Source organism: Hippocampus comes, unplaced genomic scaffold (assembly GCF_001891065.2).
Source record: "Hippocampus comes isolate QL1 unplaced genomic scaffold, H_comes_QL1_v1.1 scaffold180, whole genome shotgun sequence".
Classification (NCBI taxonomy): domain Eukaryota; kingdom Metazoa; phylum Chordata; class Actinopteri; order Syngnathiformes; family Syngnathidae; genus Hippocampus; species Hippocampus comes.
In genome coordinates, this window is record NW_017805076.1 from 1,184,566 (window position 1) to 1,201,996 (window position 17,431).

Genomic DNA, 17,431 nt, shown 5'->3' on the forward strand with positions numbered 1-17,431 from the left:
CTTTTGAGTTTCAGAATTCTTGATTATGAATATCAGTCAAAATAGAAAAATGGTTTCCCATGATGAATGTTTACGGAACCCAAAATTAGTTACCGTGGTTTCCCATTGGGTAATCTGACGGAACCGAAAAACGGTTACCGTGAATTTCCGAAATCCTCAGGCCTGCAATTGAATTATTTCAATTTTTGTAGCATTTGTTTATAATTGTATGTATATGTTGTTGTTTGAGTCATTTTATCATATGCAATTGAATAAGTTGACCATTTCAGAATTCGAAATTTGGGACTCTCAAAATACATAATGGGACTCATACTTTTCTGATCAGCGAGTCCCTGGGACTCGCTGGGGGTAAACTGTAAAATTATCAGTGCCATATGCCCTCACCCACCCCAATAAAAACAGATTGCCTTGAAAATGCCGCTGACGCTCTACTGTAGAGAGGGCTGTGCAGCCTTGCAGCAGGCGTTTTCGGGACAGAGGAGGATTTTCACGTCTCCACTCCCTTAACCATTGGTCAATACAAATTGTGAACATGAGCAAATCCTTCAAACCCATGCCTCTGCTGAGAGGAGGGTCTGTCAGGAAGTCGAATCTCAGATTCAGGAAGAGTAATGTGGTTTTGGTCCAGGCCATGGAACTGTAGACCAGCTCTCCACACTCGACAGGGTCCTCGAAGGATCATAGGAGTTCAAACAACCAGTCTACATTATTTTGTAGACTTGGAGAAGACGTTCCTCAGGGAGTTCTGTGGTGGGTGCTTTGGGAGTGCGGGGTATCGAACCCCCTGATATGGGTTGTTCAGTCCTGAATGACCAATGTCAAGAGTTCGGTCCGTGCATTGCCAGCAGTAACTCAGATTTGTTTCCAGTGAGTGTTGGACTCGGCCAAGGCTATCCTTTGTCACAGATTGTGTTCATAACTTTTCTGGACAGAATTTCTAGGTGCAGTCAACGTTTGAGTGGGTCTGGTTGTGGTACTGTTGGCTTCACCCACAATCTCCAACTCGCATCGTCGTGGTTCACAACCGAACTGAAGTAGTTGAGATGAAAATCAGCATCACCAAATGTGAGACCACGGTCCTCAGTCAAAAAAGGGTGGGGTGCCATCTCCGGGTTGGGGATGAGATCTTACTTCAAGTGGAGGAGTTTAACTATCTTGGGGTCTTAATCACCTATGAGGGGAGGACAGATGGATTGTGCAGCATCTACAGTGATGTAGACTCTATTGGTTCTTCGTGGTGAATAAAGAGTTGAGCTGAAAGGCCAACTTCTCAATTTACCTGTTGATTTACATTTCTTCCAACCCCCTCTGGTCATGAGCTATAAGTTGTAATTGAAAGAACAAATCATGGTTGTGGTGTTCAAAGACACCCAAGAAAGGTCGTTCTCTGAAAGGTAATTAGAATTGACATTGCCAAGATGGCCCACAAGACAAAACAGGGCGGAGGTATCCCAGATTGCCTGAGTACAAGATGGCACACAGATCAGCCAGTCGTCCAGATACACAAGGAAAATCCTACTGGACCCCCCTCACCCTGCCCACCACCTTTTCCAGCTACTCCCCTCAGGCAAGCGCTACCGATCCATGCGCACCAAATCCAGCAGACACTTAAACAGCTTCTTGTCTCTAGCCCAGGTGTGTCAAACTCAGGTCCTGGAAGACCACTGTCCTGCATGTTTTCCAAGTCTCCCTGTTGCAGCACACCTGATTCAAATGATCAGATCATCAGCAAGCTCTGTGGAAGCCTGACATTGAACCTGTTCATTTGAATCAGGTGTATTGCAACAGGAAGACTTTGAAAACATGCAGGACAGCGGCCCTCCAGGACCTGAGTTTGACCCCTATGCTCTAGCCATTAACTCCCTAAACAGTAACCCAAATCTATCTGTTTCGTGGCTCCTTGCAATTTTGCACAACCCTGTGGAACAGCATTACCGCTATAACCATTGTAGCTCCAGCTCTGTACTCACTTGAACCACTGTCACTGATCTATATTCCACAGCACCAGACACTTTAAAGCACTCAAGGACATCTGCACAAATGTACACTTGTTGTATTAAAAATACTGCTACTGGTCACTTTAAAATGGTGCAATGATTTTCTGCACCAACTGCACAACTGTTATAGTATTGTATTCTACCACTGATCACTTTAGCTCTGCTTGATACTTTGCACATTGTCTCACAGCTGTCATTGGGTGGTACCCCCGCACAACGGTACACTTACACTACTGATAGAGAAATCTATGAACAAAATTGTATCATGTTTAAAGTTTCGGTTAATTTGGGCATGTCTGGACATACTCAGCGCAGAGGTGTCGGCCATTTGGGCGGAGGGCCTTTTCTTGAGTAATCACGTCAAAGCAAGGGGGGCGAACAGATGGAAGAAGGCTAGATTCAATCACAGAGTGGGAATAAACAAATTGGGAACAAAAAGTTGTTGAATACCAAAAGACAGTTTGGCAACAGCTGTCGCGCCCAGGTGGACATTTGTCATCAGCAAAGTCTGTGACTTGTGTATTCGGGTAGATCAGATCACTACCGAGGGGCTGGACCGGGGGGCGCGGTATGCAAATCTCGGGGGCAGTGTCTCTCTTGTATTTTGCAATAAAAGTTCGAACCGGCGGAGCGGGAGACGAGTGTGTGCTCAGCGGAGCAACTACCGTCGTTCACTCTCAGAGATCCGCTCCCGCCGATATTGAAGACAATTTTCCTGTGTGCCGAGTCATTTCTTTAACTTTGTCTGAGAAAATCTCTGACAACTACATACTTATTTGTCATGTCCTTGTTTATGATGATACTAGTGTAGCCCGTACTACCGGAGACAAATTCCTCGTGTGTTCTACACACTTGGCCAATAAAGATTATTCTGATTCTGATTCTGAAGTACCTTCATGCCCGTGGATTGTAGGGGAGCAAGAGCAGTCTTCCCAAACTGAGTGCACACTCTCGAGAGAGTAAGAGGCTGAAAGGAAGCACTTGGAACTGTCTGTGATGGCCTCTGTAGGAAAAGCAGAGTAAAGGCCTGTGATGAGGTGCCATAGGGACATGAAAGCAGGCATCCTTCACATCGATGGAAGTGAACCACTCCACTCGGGCGACTGTCTATAATACATTGGCCAAAGTTCGCATGTGCCTCAGGTCTGCGGACTAGATATTATTATAGGTACGAAGGACTAAGCGGAGGCTGAGAAGGGGTCTGTTATGTTTTTGTTTCGATTACATTTGGTTTTGTTCATTCATGTGCCCTTTTTCTCGGCACCTGTTCTCGTCATGCGTGTCCCTTGTGTTTAACTAATCAGCTCCCTCAGCCCTTTGTGTCTTGTCCAGGTGATTCTCGTTGTATAGTCACTTTGCTTGTATTTAGTTCATTGAGTTCTGTCAGTCTTTGTTTGATCATTGTGAGTGCCTGTGTGCTCCTGTCATGTTTTGTTTCTGTCATCGGTTTTTGTTACTTATTTTTCCTTGTGATTTTCAGGACCTTGTTTTGAGTACTTAAGTTCGTTTTTTTCAGTGTACTCCTGTTTGTATTTTTCTTGAATACATCTTGGTCAGTCCACCCTGTTCCTCCCTGATTTTTGGGGTGCTCCAACTACCATCATGCAAAAGGTGACTGGATCAAGCCTTTTCAATTGCTGGTCCCTCTCTTTGGAATGACCTCCCGCTGAAAATTAGGCAAACCTCCTCGCTGCTCATCTTTAAAAGTCGTCTCAAAACTAATTTTTATCTTTTTTGACTCAGCATGAGACTTGATTTTTAGTTTTACTGATTTAGTGCTTTCTAATGTCTATGTTATTAATTTCTTGTTTTATTGTTTGTTGTTGTACATCTGATTTTTGCTCCATGTACAGTACTTTGTATGCAGCAGTGTTTTTCAAAGTGCTTTATAAATACAGCTGAGTTAAGTTGAGTATAATTTGATACAAGGAAGTAAGGTGAGTAGAAGCCTTTGGAATGTGCCAAAGGATTTACAGCATTGATCGTGTCATTGACCAGGAGGGAGGAGAGCTTCTTGTCTAGAGCCAAGGCCTTCGCCGGGTCATTGATGATAATCTCCTTGACCCAGCATCGGAACTGAATCCTCTACCCATGGGTCAGGGTCGAGATTACCCAGGGGTCCAGAGCAAGAGCAGCCCAGTAACTGAGCTGCTGATGGGAAAAGTAACTAACAGCCGGCCCCAAGGCCTTAATCCCTGGTCTTCCGGAACCTTGGGGCCCTGGAGGAATGGGGGCCAGGACCCACAGGCCAGGACTCCCGGAGAGACATGAGGGCAGAGGAGCGAAAGTCAGCCACGGGTCTTTGTGGGGGACACTGGGTACGGTAAATTCCCGTAGTCCAAAAATGCTGCAGAGACCTCAGCAAGGAGCAGCAGAACGGCACATTAAAGCATTAGGGGTGGTGAAGAAACTAGTAAAGATGAAAAACTGTAGTCAGGTCTTGCAAGCCCGAAGCGACCTTTCCAGCCCCCTCCACAGCAGCAAAACCTAAAGGTTTCCCAGGAACCACAAGGGCACTACAGAGAGCACTCCGATATGGCTCAGGCAAAGGCGACTGCAGTAACTATGCCTGGCGGCGTGTCTGAACCAGGAAGGATTACCCACGACCATGTTCCCTTAACAACAGGAAAAAGGCTTGCAGAGCCATGTCATTAAAGGACATGGTGGCCTTCATGCTGCAGCCTCTACAGAGCAGATGAGAGAGAAAACATAAGGTGAGTGAATATGACCAGCACATGTACCTGCATTATAGGACCTTGAAAGGTGATCAGTCACACGCCACTGAGGGCGAGGGCACCACATTGCGTGCCTGAGAGTCTCCTTGGACGTTGCCACAACATCAAACACCCAATCCAAGCCGGCAGCAGCATGTTCATGCATAACTGCCAAAGCCTGACCAGCTGCCGTGAGCTCGGGGAAAGATGCGATCCACCTCAGAAGCAAATTGGCACTATGCAGAGAACCTACTCTTGGACGGACGAGGTAGTAGCAGCTAGATCACTCTTGCACTTTGTGTTGGAGAGGGCTGCAGGGGTCCACCACCACAACAGCCGACGACCGCGCTTGCCTCGCAAGTTCCATCACTTGACACACATCATAGACAACAGCCGTAATGACAGACCAGCAACTGTCAACATGGGCAGAGCCGTGGCACCTCTGACAGTGGTCAAGCTGATCGTCCGCGGCCTAAATGAGGGAACCACAGTCATTGCAAAAGTGGGGGAACCTTTCATCGCAAAAACAGCCTGAATGGCAAACACATGAAAAGCCAAAGGCAGCGGGTGCGGTCGAGCGCATTAGTGGCACACGGCCAACAGTACCCACATGACTGTTGTGTGAGTACAATGTGTTTATTTGCAATAGACATGGTTGTTTTATGTTAATTACAGTAATCATAATAATTGTTTGCTTGTGTCATAACAGGAGACATGGCTTTACCTATATGCAAACAGCCATGTTCTACCCAGAGCCAATTTGATGCTGTGTCATAAAGTAAGTAGGACAATTGATATTGATAAATAAGGCATGATTTTAAACACGTTAATAACATTTGTTGTCCTTTCAGCAAGAGTGGTGTTCCAAGAAGTGTACAGTAGTTTGTGATTTTTTTTAACATGCCCTACCATGTTAGTGTTGGTTGTCGAATTACTGGCACCTTGAAAGACCGCAATCAATGACAAATTTTTACCCATCAAAGTTACGTGACACTGTCATGATTCTTTGAGAAAGGTGAGTTGGTTGTTTGAAAATGCCAAATATTTTGGGTCTTTTCTCATTTTCCTCATTTTTCATAAGTGGCGTCATTTGAAAGATGTGGTGCTATGGAATATGAAATGGGTGACAAAACCAACGCCATTTTGGTTTTAGAGCAATTAAGTCCCATTTCTGTGGAAAATGAGAAATGCAGTGTCTTTCGCCAAGCAAAACTATGGAAAACATTGCTATCTTCTGGCCAGAAAGTGCAATTGCAGTTTTTTTAGAAAGCAGAACTGAGGTGCTTGCTGTGAAGGTGCAGAAAAGGTGTGGCGGTCTGGGCTGTGGGTGTCTTGACGATGAGGAGACATGGTATACTTACGGCATATTCATTACTAAAGCTATTTTTTGGAATTTTGCATACCTTATACAAAATATGTTTGAAAATTATGTACTGAAACATTGTTTTTATGGTTGTATTATGTCTGCAGTGCATGATTTACATTCAGCATTTTTTCCCCAAAATACCACTTCCGCATCATCCACTTGCCAAAGTTTTTTTTTATCATTTGACCTACATTATACCAATATCTATTTAAAAAATATATGTCAACATTATTTATTAATAATTGTATTGTTTTATTGTCTTTAGTGCATTGTTTGGCATTGTTTCCCATCATGGCATTGGATATTGACGTATGTATGCACATACCCCATCAATAGCCAGTACCTCGAGCATTGTGGGAAAAATACTACATTTGTAGCATTTAGCCAAAAAGTATACCCAAATGTATTTGCCAGTACAAGGGTGGCCATCCTGCGGCTCGCAAGCGCATACGGCTCTTTGGCTGGTTCAATGCGGCTCCTGGGTTTTCACATGAGAATCGTCGAAAACAACTCGGGGGTGGCGCTGCCATTCAAACAACTGCACTAAGTACAGCAGAACTTATTATGTCAGCCTATCATCAATTCCGTTACTTGATTGACATACGGGGCAACCAGTCAGATGACAACTGAACCACCACTTATGCACAAACAACGGCACTAAGCCCTGAGCTAGTCAGCGAATTACCTCTGATTTTAAGGCAGGGGTGCCCAATACGTTGATTGCGATCGACCGGGAGACAGTGCACTGCCTCATCGTGGCGTGCGTGCGTGCATATGGGCACGTGTGCATGGTTGGGCACCTGCATGCGTGCATGTGTATATGCTTGCTCGTGCACGATTGGGTCATTCGCGGGAGGTTGGTCGCTTCAAAAGTCAATCTTCGGTCAAAAATGTTTGCCCTATGTGGCAAGCTGAACTAAGTCGTAAGTAACCCCTACAGCTCGCATGCAGACAGTGCCTGCTTTGAGGGGCAACAACGGAATACAAGCCAGATTTGAAGAGAATTGTTCAAGGGAAGGAATGCCAGAAGTCCTTGCACTAAGGCGCTAAGCAACATGCAGTGCACAAAATATTCATTGTTGAAAATGACTGACCTATGGTCTTAGTACTGTAGGAGTCAATTTCTGTCATTATAATATTGGCGTGTGACATTTACAATAAATCTGTCTGAGCAGGGGTCTGTGCATGTGTGTGTGTGTGTGTGTGTGTGTGTGTGTGTGTGTGTGTGCGCGTGGGGAGGATGGGGTGATGTTTGTGAAGTTTATGATGTTTATGTGTGCCCATGTGTGTAATGTGGCTCTTTGCGGTAACACAGTAAAAAAATTGGCCCTTGGTCTCTTACTGGTCGGCCACCCCTGTGCTAGTACATTCAAACTTACTTGCTTCTCTGTGGTACCAAGGGCAGTGAAGGTGGGCACCATAGGAGGCTGAATACTTTGTCTCCCAAGGAAAACGGCAATTGCTTGGGCAAACATTTTCACATGCACGCCTGTTTAACTCCTTGGTAGTTCTTGAAGACCCAAAGGGACCAGCTGATAGGAGGTTGTAACAAGGGTTGATTTCAGTAGTTGTACATGGGCTGAATCAATAGTGGAATTGGGAATGCTGACATGGGCAATTATAGTTACCCAGAACAGTTTCCATTTTTCAGGATTTGCCAAACACGCATGCTCTGACGAACATGAGACAAATATGGGCCACTGTGACAGAGAAGGCAAGTGGCAAAAGTATGGGTGACCCAGAGACAATTTTCCCTCCTAACAGAACAGAGCGGAGGTGTGAAGCCAAAGAAAGAACTGCCCAAGAGATACAGCAATGGACCTGAGAAAGAAGATCATTAAGGCCTGGAGGAACTCACCTATCTACTGTTAGCTTAGGTGAAAGGAAGAAGTGCCATCAAAATTACTAATGAATTATGTCAACACAGCGCTATAAGAAGTATCCCTCATGAACAATCAGCTGATGTATGCAGCAGTATCAGTTATCCTAGAGATGCTTGGCTATAAGATAAACATCTGAAAGGAGCATGGGCCGCCTCCATGGAAGAGAAAGCTATGGCAACCGGGAGAAGAAGTTAGCCTCCTTACAGAGCAGAGCAAAGGTCTGAAACTATAGGAAGAATTGACCAAGAAATACAGCAATATGTCCACAGATGAGGCACTTGAGGCTAAAACTCAATGCCGCATACATGCTTACGGGAATGTTTGAAATTGTATAACAACAACAGGATTCTAATGACCTTCATCAAGAACCCAATGAGGCTGTAGACTACAACTCTTGAGGCCAACTCAAAGCCAGATGCACAGGTGAATAGCAAATATGGCATGTTCCAAGGAGATGTTCTGTTCCCACTGCTGTTCTACATAGGCCTAAAACCCACTCAGTCAGAGCACAACCAAGAGTGGTTTGGGGTACCGGTTCATAAGTAGCTACCTCCTCAAAAAAGATGACAACAAGCTGTATGCTGAGAGTGAGTGTGACATTGACTCCCTGATTCATCTCATATACAGCCATGACATCGAAATGTCATCCGGACTAGGTAAGTGTAGGCAATGATATCAAGGTGAGGGAAGATAATCACAACCGAAGAGATTGAACTACCTGCACGCAGCATAGCAGATGTGCAGGACAGCGACAAATATCTTTGAATTCTACAGGCAAATAGCAATCATGAGGAGGCAGCTCAGAGGGCAGTGACGGCCAAATACCTAAGAAGGGTGAGGCAGATCCAGAATAGTCAATTGAACAGCATGAATAAGATCCAGGCCATGAACACCTATGTGATGCCTTGCCAGTAATCACATACCCTGCTGGAATAATTGCATGGGAAGAGATGCAGGCCACTTACATCAATATCCTTACTGAGCATTGGAGGGTTCCACCTCGAGTCCAGCATCATGAGGCTGTACACAAAGCCGAAAGAGGGGGGCCGTGGACAAGTGAGCATCCAGGGTACTATTCATAAGGAAACAACAGGCCTCCAAAAATACATCTAGATGATGGTCCCCAGGGAGCGACTTGTTTCGTGAATGCCTCAGGCAACGGAAACCCACTAAGGAGAAGGAGCCAAATGGACAGTTATGGGAAAACAAGCCACTTCATGGGATGAACCACCAACAAAATCAAAAAGTGGCTGATATTGAGAAAACATACCAGTGGCTGAAAAAAAGCTTGACTGTATGACAGCACAGAGTAAAAAAATCAAATGCATATTAACATGATCCTTCCAGACAGAGCACAGATGGTCAGTTAGGTAAGCTCTAAGATATTTGTGGTTGGTCTAATTTATGTTTAATATGTTGAAATGCAACGGCCCAGTGGTCTAGTGGTTAGCACGTTGACCTCACAGTGCAGAGGTACCGGGTTCAATTCCACCTCTGGCCTTCCTGTGTGGAGTTTGTATCTTCTCCCCGTGCGTGTGTGGGTTTTCTCCGGGTACTCCGGTTTCCTCCCACCTTCCAAAACCATGCATGGCAGGCTGATTGAACACTCAAAATTGTCCCTAGGTGTGAGTGTAAGCACGGGTGGTTGTTCGTCTCTGTGTGTCCAGCGATTGGCTGGCAACTGCTTCAGGGTTTCCCCTGCTTACTGCCCGAAGACAGCTGGGATAGGCTCCAGCATTCCCCCGCGACCCTTGTGGGGATTAGGCAGATCAGAAAATGGATGGATGGATGTTTCAATGCCTTCTGAATTGTGACAATTTGTGTGAAAAGTAGTTATCAGCAGTATTTCTTGGAGTTGAATGAGGTACTGTCGCAGGGGAAACATTATCTAGTTCAGAGGTCCCAACGACCGGTACCGGACCAGACAGAGACGGACCAAGATCTTTTTTTTGTTGTTGTATTTGTTTTTTGCTGGGCATTGAGTCAAACACGCCACCCCTCTGCAACACCACCCAGCCGGCCGATTACCATCCAAAGGGCAATATAAATAGGACTGGGTGATTATATGATCGAGATTAGTGATATTCCGTGACCAACAGCAAGCTGTGAGCATATTTACGGCATTACGGCCATTTTCGCTGGAAATGTTTGCGACTTGAGCTGATTGGTGTCCCCATTCTAACATTGGTTTGCAAGTGGAAATAAACAGAATCCGCCAATGAATGACAGAAGAAGCAGTACACAGAAAGTAATAGGGAAGTTATTTTGACAAGAGAAGTTACCTACAGAGCTACACGGAGGAGGAAGCTGTTGTGCGTGGTATGTCGACGAAAACAAGGCAATACAAGAAACCTGTTGACTCATTTGAACACGTAGCACCTCAGTGATCAAGTGGAAAGCCTGAAAATGCGAGCAGCAGTTAGCACGGCAGGCCCACGTAAACATTAGCAGTGTAGTCGCTAAGAATTAGCCGGCAGCCACCGTATGAAATCAGCAATCAATCGTTTGATGACAGTCATGTTTGCGAGTCGCAAAGATGCAAACGCCGAATGTTCGATCATAACTTAAAAATTATTCTGTTTCCATTATAAGGCGTAGTTATAATTTCTGATTGGTTAATTTTCTTAGTAGTTCACTGTGTTATATTACTCTTCATTTGTTGTACTGTTGAATAAAACTGTTTGAAATTAATGAAAAAAGTGTTCATTGATAAAATGCATGTGTATGCTCGCACTAATGCACGTACACAAAAACACTCCGAGTTCAGGTATCATTTTTTGCATTCTCTGGGAAGCTTTATGTACTGTATATCACGTGAATAACGGAAGTTAATGTTCATTCTCAACAGTTATAATTTGGATTTTTAATTCAAATATTTGAGAGTCTACATTTAGTCACAGCCTCTCACGCCGCCTACATCAGATATACTCACAAAGATCTTACAGTCAATTTAAGATAGTGGTTTTTATGGTGGCCTGCAAAACATAAACATCTAGGTCAATTGTACTTTTGCACATGTACAGGTGCAATACAATACAATATATAGCACTTTTAGAACAGCTGCCGCTGTAACAAAGCGTTTACAGAAGAGTTAACATAAAACAACAAAATACGGTAATATAACGCAAGACATGATGCTCACTAATCACACTAGTGTGTTTTTTTTAATTTATTTTGTCAAGAGTTTTGAGATATTTACAATGCTAAATCCACTCCGTTCTATGAAATAAAAATGACTGACTTTGGTCAAAAGGTGGCAGTACAAGACCACCTATTACCTGATGCTGTTGCTGTGTGCAACCAACAAAACGCGTTTGGATCTCCTATCCATCCGAACCACTTTATCCTCACTAGGATCGCGGGAAAATCCATCATTTTGTCAGCAAGTAGAACTGGCTTTAAAATCAAAAGGCAGAATCACCACTTTTCTGTCACCAGTAGGGAAAAATAAAAAGTTAGAGTTGAAAGAGGGGAGTGATCGGTCTCCTAATCTTATTTTGTGTGGACAATTATCCTGTTATTTTAGTTTATTAAACTTGTTATAAAATAGTTGTAAAATATGGTATAACCTAGGTGATCGTCAGTTTTGCTCAGGAGAAAGTCAGATAGAGAGAGAGAGAGAGAGAGAGAGAGAGAGAGAGAGAGAGAGAGAGACAGAGAGAGAGACAGAGAGAGAGATGAGCCAGCGAAAGAAATATGTCTCTTTACAGTGTAAAGAGACATACAGTAAATATTCCCATCCCCGGAATTCTATGAAAAGGAATTTCCTTCACCCGGAACAAAAACCTATGCATTAACATTTTGACTACGATATTACATGTTACCGGAACTTACGTAAGCGGAAATTCCACTACCCGTAACCCGGATTGAGACGTCATGCCGCGGGAGCTTAAATACACGCAACGCCCACCCGATGCTACGGAAAGACACGACGCTGAGACACATTTTCACTTCGCGTTTTTCGATCATCAGATTCGAAACGACGACGTGTAAGTGAGTTTTTATTGGCGTGCGTTTTACTGTAATTGTGAATGATTTTAACTTTATTCACTTACGTCGTGTAGATCATGGCATCGAAACGTAGAAGAACTGTAATGACTGGAGCGGAGCGAGTGAAATGCATCCGTTTGAGCGAGGCTGGACACAAAGTTAAAAACATCCAGCAGACACTTGGAGTCGGAAAGACGCAAATCTACGAAACTTTAAAAAACAAGGCATCGATTCACCTCCTGATGACAAGCCACCATCCAGCGAGGAAGCAATGCAAATGGCAACAAAAATCCGTCAGTATGTACAAGAATTACCAGACATCGGTCAACAACGGGACAGTTACTTGCAGCTAGCAAGAAAACTGTATGACACGCAGGCAAACATTGTCATAAACCAAAGAATGCATCCAACAAAACAATCCAAAATAGACACATTTTTTTTCCCAATACAGAAAAAAATAAACATTAAAATACTGTATGTATTTTACTGTTGTGATTTTTTTGGGATACACCTGTATTGCAGTTTTTGTTATATAAACAGTTTTTGGACAGTATATTTTTGTATTTTATTGATTGTGTTACACATGCATTTTGTCAACATACTTGCAGGTTCATAAAGGACATGTACCATGCTCATTTCCCAAATGAGGAATTTCTGTTATCAGGACAAATTGCACAGCGCAAACACGAGTCCGCACTAGAGAATATTTACTGTATTTCGAACAAAGTTGGTGTAAAGTTTACACCAACTTTGTTCGACCATGGTTCCAGGCGATGACTTTACGGTGGCACTACTCCTATGTGCAAAATTTTCAAAGACTGGGAGCTTAACAGCTTTAATCATTTATGTCCGAACCACGCCACGGCAAGCAAGATGTTTTTAGGTACCTGGAGCTCAGAGATTGAGAGGCCGCAATTCGATGATGACCCATCATTGATTGGTCATATATTTATGGATGCTTATAATTCAGGGAGCAGCAACAGCCTTATAAATCAGTTAAACCATGGTATTATTTTGCTATTTAAGGTCACCACCGACTATGTGAAAAAGTGTTTGCGAGTGTGAAAAAGAATTGAACATTGAAATTACAGAAGATGTGGCTTGACCCGTGGAAAAAAATATTTCGTATGTAACGTTATTTCACTACCCCCAAGTCTAAACAGCCTGGTGCCCAATTGGGCTGCTGGGGGGAATGTGGAGAACCCACAGCGGATCATGCCCATATTTTCTGGTCCTGCCCCGGCATCCAGATTTTCTGGAGGGAGGTGGTGGAGATTGTCTCAGGGGTTCTCCATTTTGATGTCTCCATATCCTTCTCAGTTGTTTATAATAATAATAATAATAATAATACATTGTATTTGAAAGCGCTTTTCATCATACTCAAAGACACTTTACAAGAGATTTAAAACAGAGGATAAAAATATACACTTAGAGACAAGCATACATGATTTACAAAAAACACATTTAGATGAACAAAACAAAGCAAAAATGGGTAAAAGAGATTAAAAGGTGTTCAAAGCATTGCGGAACAGGTGCGTTTTAAGAGATGATTTGAAGGATTGGAGGTCAGTACAGTTGAGGATGTGTTGTCGTAGAGCGTTCCAGAGGTTGGGGGCGGCAACAGAGAATGCTCGGTCCCCCCAGGTTTTGAGCTTGGTCACGGGGATGGTGAGGAGGTTTGTGTTTGAGGAGTGGAAGTTGCGGGAAGGAGTGTATTGGTGAAGGAGGTCGGAAAGGTAGGAGGGGGCCTGATTGTGAAGTGCTTCATAGGTGAGTAGGAGGAGTTTAAACTGAATACAGTGGGGAACAGGGAGCCACTGAAAGTTTTTAAGGACGGGGGTGATGTGATCACGAGTGCGGGTGTGGGTGAGTAGACGGGTGGCGGCATTCTGGTGGTACTGTAGTTTATTGAGGAGTTTGGAGGTTGTACCATCGAGAATGCTATCGCAATAGTCAAGGCGGGAGGTGATGAAGGCGTGGATGAGGGTTTGAGCGGCGTTGAAAGAAAGTGAAGGGCGGAGATGAGAAATGTTTTTGAGGTGGAAGAAAGCAGTTTTGGTGAATTGGGTGATGTGTTGGTCGAAAGACAGGTTATTATCAAAAAGGGCATCAAGGTTGCGACAGTGAGAGGAGGGGAACAGATAAGATAAGATAAGATATCCTTTATTTGTCCCACACTGGGGAAATTTACAGTCTACTACAGCAAGGTTGTGGGTAGAAAGAAAAAAGAAGAAAAACAAAGTGTTTGCATTCACAAAATAAATGTTAGAGCTTCAATGTACACCGTTCAATTAAGTGCTATATAAATATAGATATAGATCAGGTGGCAGTGCTATTTACAATTGTTTTTCACATCATTTTATTTTTTATTCAGCAGCCTGACAGCAGTCGGTAGGAACGAGCGGCGGTATCTCTCCTTGCAGCGTGGGTGTAACAGTCTCTGGCTGAAGGAGCTACCTAGTGCTGTCAGGGCGGGCTGGAGGGGGTGGGAGGGACTGTCCATCATAGCTTTTAGCTTAGCTAGCATCCTCCTGTTGTGCAGTTGTTGATAGTGAGGTTAAAGTTGGAATCTGTTTGGATGAGGGACCGAGGACCGATTATTAGCAGTTGAGATTTAGTGCAGTTAAGTGTGAGAAAGTTTGTTTGCATCCAGCATTTGATATCTGAAAGACAGTTAGACAAGGTGGAGTGGGTTGTTGGGGTAAATGATTTGATGGAGATGTACAATTGGACGTTGTTAAGGTATTATTCCTCTCTGTTAGTTGGATTTGAAAGAAACAAAGAATGTAGAATGTTGTTGGAGGTATTTCCTGCTCACTGTGTTTACAATCACCTTTAGTGCCCCTCGACCCCCACCACTTTTAGGGCCCCCCTCCATAGGACATGTTTAACATCAAAAGAGGAACTGTTATCTCAAGTATCTGTGTTCCTGCCATCACACCAAATGGTGGGTAGTGGTGGTCTGGTCTCACCTCACCACCCCCAACTTCTTCCAGCCACACCGGGTCAGATGACATGTTACTTTCTTTGTTTCCGGGATTTGCATGAGAGGCGTACCTCCCCGCCTCTCATTATCATATTGTCTCTATATAATCTCATGAATGTGTTTCTTTTACGCTTCCTGACTGAAATCTGGAACCCTCAGTAGCCCAAATCAATTCATAAACTGCAGAAAAATATATTAAACCCTTCGAAGGAACTGTTCATTGACTCCAGCCTTTAGTTGAAGAACCAACATTCTCCTTGTCCGAAATCCAACGAACACGCGGGGAAGAGGAGGCCGCTCTTCCCCCAACAACGTCATCAGCGTAGCAGTGGAACTGGAGACCATGATGACGAATGATTTGGCTGAGGGGTTGAAGGTAGAGGATGAAGAGAAGAGGACCAAGCACAGAACTCTGGGGGACACCTTGGCACAGTGGGGCAGTGGAGGAAGAGCAGTTGTTGATGTGTATGAATTGTTTCCTGTCTGTGAGACATGAGTGAAACCAGGTGAGGAGTAGTGGTTGATGGTGTCTATCTTGGTGTTATACTGAAAAGTAAAATCACATGTATCTTTTTAAAGCTTTACTGGCAGCTGCCAAGAAAGCAACATGAGGTTTTGCTTGCAGAAAAGTTGACCGCAGTCCAGGCATTGTTGCACAGATGGGCACTTTACCCTATTTTGCTTGTCCATCCTCCGTCCGTGAACTGGACGCCTTTCCGCCATCATCCCCCCGTCCTTATTTATAAGATACTCGTCCTCCATCCCTGTCTTTTAAAAGTGCGACTGTCTTACATTTCAACAGTGCCTCCCCCACCAAAAAAAATAAAAAATACATCCGTGCATGACCCCATAAGAGAGAGGCAAGAAGCAGAGGTTTCATAATTAATTTTTTTCTCAAATGCTGAAACACAAAAGCCAATCCTCTTTACTAAGTTGTCTAAACACATTTACTAAATCTAGCCATCATTTGCCAATATCACAAATACATTTCACATGAAGACAATTCACACACAATCCTCTGTTCTCATGAATCTAAATACATTTTTCCTTGCTAAAACAAGTTGCAAATGAACTCTGCTCATATTCTTAAATGAAAGCTCATGTGATGCAAAATGCCTGCCACAGTCAGCAATATTTGAACCCAATGAACATACCTGGCGTCATTGATTACACATGACTCAAAATTGAAGACACATGTTTCTCATGCCGTGACCACATGTATAAAACCAATTTCAGACTGCAGTTTGCTGAAGATTCAGAACAAACAATGGCAGAGTCGGGGGAAGAGGAATTCGAGTCAGAGGAGGGAGAGGAACTGGCCACGGAGGGAGGAGAGCTGGCCAACAAGGAAGTGGAGGAGGCCAACAAGGGAAATGAGAAGGTCAACAAGGGAGAAGAGAAAGCCCATGCAGGGGGGAGAGGAGAAGGTGCAGGGGGAATAGGAATGTTTCTTTCTTGAGATTTTAAAGAATGCCACATAGAGGTGGGAGGGTTGCCATATTTACAGCGGCACATGAAACACTCATTGTGGATATGGTTTGTGAGAACAACCTCATCACATTCCAGGAGATCAGAGACAAAGTCATTGCCGATAATGTCAACTTTGAGAGCGTTGATGATGTCAGCTTGGCCAATACAGACCGAGTTCTTTGAGTGCAACTCTTCGTGACACATAGACCGACGTTACGAGTATGTACTACTAAGTATACATCCATGTTCACTGTACAGTTAGTGGACATACTTTGCTGTTCAGTGGCCTACATGACTTCTGGACAATAATGTGCCACCTGATTGACTGTTGCTCTGAACACCACAGCCCCATTTTGTTTAGCGGCGATGACGGTGCTGCTGGACAGTCTGTGCTGGTGCGGGTGGATGGATGGCTTGTGGGGCTGAGGATGAGGAGAGAGGAGCGTCGGCGCTGAGCGTGGATGCATATTTGGAATTGAGAGTCGCCGCTTGGAATTGAAGCGGATTTACATGGGACAGGAGAAGTGAACCAATCTCTTTTTTCGTCAATGGACGCTACAGCTTCTTGTTTACAGTACTTTCAAACTTAGCTTGCAGCAGATCTCTGATCCACTGGTGAAAGGACACTTTGATTCTCTCCTCTTTCATCTAGAACTGCGTCAAACCAGACAACATATGCAGAAAAAGCAGTTAAGATTGCATGACTGTCCGTATTTTATGTTATGTGTTGTGTTGTATTATTTTGGTATTTTATGTTCACTGTTTATGTTATGTATATGTTAAGAAACCTGCCTTGGGACAATGGCTGAAAACTAGCATTTATGCTAATTCCGGCCCATTTACACTGTTGCGTTGATTAATGCGCACTGTCCCAATGAAATAAATAAACAAACAAATAAATAAATAAATAAACAAATAAACCTGGGCAGCCCAGTGGTCTCGTGGTTCACGCGTCGATCTCATAGTGCAGAGATCGTGGGTTCAAATGCGGCCCCAGCCTCCCTGTGTGGAGTTTGCATGTTCTC

General features: G+C 43.9%; 1 long non-coding RNA gene across 1 annotated transcript in view; it reads left to right on the forward strand.

Annotated features, from left to right (window-relative positions):
- The first annotated feature begins 6,314 nt into the window (after positions 1 to 6,314).
- LOC109513082 (uncharacterized) overlaps positions 6,315 to 17,431 on the forward strand; it is a 25,530-nt gene continuing 14,413 nt past the window's right edge. The window contains exons 1-2 of the long non-coding RNA XR_002167657.1: positions 6,315 to 6,326; positions 10,337 to 10,343. This is a non-coding gene — a long non-coding RNA (uncharacterized LOC109513082). The remainder of the gene's footprint in view (positions 6,327 to 10,336; positions 10,344 to 17,431) is intronic.